The following is a 5,116-nucleotide window of genomic DNA, read 5'->3' as shown; positions in this document are numbered from 1 at the left end:
CTTAGTAAAACAGACAAAAGTTGCAACACCAAGGGAAGAAACCAAAGCAAAGAGCTCTCAGCACCCGGCTTCTTCCGGAGAGCTGCATCTGCTGCAAAACTGACGAGCCCCTCCCAGCTGGTGCCAGTATAAAGACGGGGGAGAGCGCAGTGGCTGTCACAGGAATAGGCTGTCACCAAACATCACTGCCCTGGTCTGCCCACGTTCACCAGCAAGAAGTCGTGTCTTAAAGATGAAAAAGGATCACTGCAAACTAGTCAAGCAGCACATTCCAGACACGGGGGCATCCGCATCCAGGTCAACATGCCACCTTCCTCATCAACCACCAGGCCAGCCAGAAGGCTTCACTGGGGAGTTAGGGGTCCTCCTTCCATGAGTGGCTTCCCCTAGTGTGCACTGTGGGCAGGCAGGGGTGCGCACATGCACACAGGCACATCCATGCACAATGCATGTGGTATGCGCCCGGCCATCCTTCTCCTTTGAGCACCCATGGCTTCGGGAGGGATCTGTTATGGAGAAGCCTGTCGGGCTCCAGGTGAAGAGCTTGTATTTTGGAAGGTGAACAATGCCACAGAGAAACTGCAGGACCCACCCAATGAATCAAGGCCAGAACAGGTGTGCTGCTCAGAAAGGGACATTTTCCAGAACATCTGGAAAAGGCCACCGTAGTTACCTTGCCCATCTCTGGGTCTCTGTTACTCTCAGTGCCATCATTCCCAATGGGAGCCCCGCCAGCTTCAGCATCAGACCAAGAATGGATGCAGGTGGATTCAGACGGGCACTGACTGTGCGGAATTCACACCAGCCCTCCAAACCCACCCCCGCCACGTTCCTCTCTCCCCTTCCCGGGTCCCTTCTCAGACGGAGCATTTCCCACAAGTCTCTGTTGACCCTGAGGAAAGGGAGAGACTCACCCCTCCCCCTCAAGGAAGGGACCACTGTCCCCAAACTTGCTTCAGGTGTTTTCATAGCTCAGGGAACAGTAGTAGAGGGCTTCCAGCTCAACCTGTAACATGAGAGGAGTAAAATGCAAAAATTTCATTGATGAATGTAGTACTGTAGATTATAAATAAAACAAAAATAAAGGAACCATTATAAAGAATAAATGTGTTTTTTTCTCAAATAGTTCTTTTTTCTCCCAAAAGGCTTGGCCACTGAGTCAAAGTGGGAATGGAGCTCGGGCTTCCAACTTGTCCAGGCTCAGCTCTTCTGGAGGTGGTGCAGGGGTTGGCAGGGTCTGTAGTTGGGGAGGGGTGTGAGCTCCACCTGTCACTGGTTGTGTCCTGCTGCCTGGGGACGTCTGAGGAAAGCACCCTCCTGTCACCCCTTCGGACAACCTGCAGGCCTTAGTGCCTGTGATTCTCTCCAGGACACACAGCGATCACCCACAGGAAGGGGAAGGACACCGTGTGGTTTCACAGCAGAAATCAGGCTGCTGCATTTCACCTCGTGCTCCCTACCTTGCCACAGAGGCTTTTGCAACCCAGGCCTTCCTGAGATCTGTTCCTGCCTCATGGATCTCTCAGGCAGCCTCTCCCCATTCATCATGCGCAGTCTTGAATACAGAAAAAGAATGGACATCTCTAAGAATCACAGCACCATGTCCCCTCCTAGACAGCATAGGGATCACCCCTCCAAACACCTGTAAAAACGCACGTCAAACTCTCACACCTGTGTTTCAGGTAGGCGTTCTCCCTGCTCTGCTGCACTCTCCTCCTCTCCCAATCCTGAGCCCTCATCTGTGGGAGAAAAGCACACCCATCACCGGTTGTGCCAGACTGTGCCCCAAGAGAAGACGAGGAAAAGGAAAACACCCAGTTAGCCACAGCATTCCTCTCCTGCACTGCCATCTGAAAAAAGCCAACACACCAAAAGCCCATGTTCAGGGCTCTAAGGGCCACTACCGTCACCTGCAGGGGGCGCCAAGGGGTCAGTGTGTTGGGCACAATTTAGGTTACTTGGTGATTGAAGGTGAACTTAGACTTCTGCAGCTGATCTTGCATGTCTTCCACTTGTCTGTGAGGGACAATTGTTTTCATCAGACAAAACCAACACTGGGTGTGATTTTCCATCATCTGCCCCAAGTGACCAACCTCCTCTTATCAGTCCCCTCATACAATTGATCCTGACACAGGAAACACTTTCACCTGATTGTAAGTGGACAGTAGGATCAAAGCTATTGTTACAGCCTTTCCTTAATCGTTCTTCTTCACCTGCAGGATCAGAATTGACATAATTTTCTTATCCGTTTTCAGTCTTTTCCTCAGTTAATCACATGACAAGTGTCTTTTGTCATGAAGCTCTATTCTCCTTTAACCTCTATCCTTGCCATGGTTCCCAGGGTTGCAAAGACCAGCGCCATCAGATGGCACTACCATGTTTATGGGTAGGAATCATCCTAGGACCAACTGCTTTCCTCAAGATTAGGACAACTGACACCACCCCAAGGGCACTGGTGTGGAGCCAGTTTCCACAGAGTCACACCAACGCTGGGGATCAGGACATGTTTAGTAATGTAACTGTTTTGTTCCTTATCTTTCCATGTCTGATAATTCTGGATACATCCTATGAATTTTTGTGTATATTACTTGAGTCCTAACAATGTACAAAGATGAGGAATCCAAAGGGAACAGGAATTTCAGCAGCCATTAGTATGTAGTGTCTGAACTTACTTATACTTGTACATTTCTTCTTTGGTCACCTTCAGATTATCTTCGGCAGCTGACAGCTCATTCTTGGTTGCATCCAGTTCATAAAGTGCCTCTGCTAGCTTCCTAAGATGGGAAAGGTATGTACATTGTCCAGGAGACAAGGTCCTGAATTTCTACCATTTTCCTCCCAGCACACTTGATAGCCTAGATTTGAATGTCTCCCCTAAAAGTACAGATGGAGAACACAAGAGAGAAGTGAATGAAGGCCCCATTTAGGGCTAAAGAAATATCAAACTCTGGCTGCTGCCATGTTCCCTGCAATTGGGTCTTCTCTACTTCAATTCATTCATCATACACCAAATAACATTGCACTTTGTGCCCTCTTGGAGTTGGTCTGTGGTGAAGGCTCACTTCAGGGCAAAGTGAAAAACCAAGCTTGACCAACTACAGCCATTAGGATGAAGCAGGGGCCCATGATTAGTCTCACACCTCAGTGAGGAGCCCTGATCCTCAGACCCAGTTTGTGCCTGACAGAGACAGTCAGCCCGAAAGGAACCTTCAAGAATATGGCTTCATTGACATGGAAACTCACTCCCACACATCTCCAGGCTTTAGAAGTACAATCCACACCTCCACCTTTGAGGATCCTGGTGCAGGAAAAGGCAATCTTAGTGCCAACAATATGCCCTGAAGTCTAAAATGATGTGAACTGTCACATACTCATGCTGTTATCTCCAGGAAACATATTTCAGATGGAAGACTACCAACTGCATTGAGTCAACCTACTTGAACTAGACCAAGTTCATTGATAATGAAGGCAGTGAACAGCATTGCTTAGAAAGGATTGGTTTGCTGTGCTGCCCTCAGACTCTTTTGTTCATGGTGCTGATATAAAGAGTTTCAACATGATACTGTCAAGAATCACATGCAAAAAGTTCCTTTAAAACAGACAAAGTTCTAGAAAAAGAACACAAACATTTGCATCTGGTCTCTCAGGCAAATCTTCAGCAAATGTTTTCTGCAGCAGCTGTAATGTAGTGGTTTGGTTGTAAGGTGCTAAAGAGAGAAAGGTGGTCAGGTCACTCTACCCACCCCAAGAAGAACTTATCAACAGAACCCAGGTACCTGTGAGAGAGAGTGGACCCTCCCCCCAGAGTGGGAAGGAATAACACAAAGCTGAGTCTTCAGGGGACAGTTTTGCTTTTCAACATGAATGAGGGAGGCTAAGGTCCTGATCTACTCCTGAGAAAAAAAAAAGCAGCAGTGGACAAGGGAGGAAACTTATGAGTGAGTGCACCCAATTTCTAAGGAGCACATGAAGAAACACGAGAACCAGATGGAGAAGGAGGAAGCCTAGGAGAAAGGCAGCCTGGCAGTGGGAGCCAATCTCCCCAGGACACATCAGTGAATTCTGAAACAGGCAAGTGAAGTTCAAAAACTGAACGAGTTTATGAGTACAGGCTTAGAAAGAAACAAGTGAAGTTCAGCCCTAGTGAAACTGCAGGCTTTGGTTCAGAACTGGGAGAGTTACAGCTAAAAAAAAATCAGGTAGACATGAAATATCTAACTTACTTAGGATTTGGGCTTCAGTGAGTGATCTCAGTTATACACTGGATGAAGGGACCCAGTATTGCTGAAGCCCCAATGCATTTTCCACAAAGAAACTCTCATTGTTTCTGCAAGAGAATTCAGTGTTTGTACCCACATTCTCGACCCACGTCTTATACTGAACAAGAAATGGACCTGATTCAGGGGCATAAGAACATGGGATGAGACTAAAACTGAAAGGACAATGTAGACCCAGGGAGGCTCCAAGTATCAAAGTGATTAATGCTGGTACCTTTCCTTTTCTACCCCAATGAATCACACAACAATGTGTGACAAGTAGTTAGAATAGAAAGGAAAATGAGGCTTACTCAAACCAGGTAGGAAGTCTAATTCTATAGAATGCATTTGGCAAAAATACTCTAGGACCCAATTCTAAAAGAAATACAATTATCTAGACTGGCTGCCATATACATTCAAACAACAGTATTTGTGACAATTGACACAGGAATAGCTACTCTTCTGCAGCCACTTTTCTTTGTTCACAGAAATCCATTGAATCCATTACCGTCTGTGGAATACTTCATCCAACAATGGAAGAATATACATTCTTCTCAAGCTCACATGGAAGATTCACTGACATAGGTCACATTGGGGGCCATAAGATACATCTGAACAACCAAGGGAACAGAAATCTCAGAAAGCATGTTCTCAGACCACAAATGACTCAAAGTAGACTCAAGAAGAGAAAGCTGGAGAATGAGAAAAATAAATGGAAACTAACACACTTCTAAGAAAACACGATGTTGTGAAAAGAAGGGCCATCTGTACCCCAATGTTTATAGCAGCAATGGCCACGGTCGCCAAACTATGGAAAGAACCAAGATGCCCTTCAACGGATGAATGGATAAGGAAGATGT

The 5,116-nt window shown here is 46.5% G+C and overlaps 1 long non-coding RNA gene across 1 annotated transcript; it reads right to left on the bottom strand.

Annotated features, from left to right (window-relative positions):
- Window positions 1-6: 6 nt before the first annotated feature.
- Window positions 7-2,763, bottom strand: LOC132008914 (uncharacterized). Its single transcript, XR_009401750.1, has 4 exons — window positions 2,673-2,763; window positions 1,672-1,739; window positions 1,461-1,555; window positions 7-1,006 (listed from the first exon to the last, which is right to left on the bottom strand). It is a non-coding gene; the product is annotated as an uncharacterized LOC132008914 (long non-coding RNA).
- Window positions 2,764-5,116: the final 2,353 nt, after the last annotated feature.

Source organism: Mustela nigripes, unplaced genomic scaffold (assembly GCF_022355385.1).
Source record: "Mustela nigripes isolate SB6536 unplaced genomic scaffold, MUSNIG.SB6536 HiC_scaffold_2120, whole genome shotgun sequence".
Classification (NCBI taxonomy): Eukaryota; Metazoa; Chordata; class Mammalia; order Carnivora; family Mustelidae; genus Mustela; species Mustela nigripes.
Note: the sequence above shows the minus strand (reverse complement) of the source record. Positions and strands in the feature narration are given on the sequence as shown.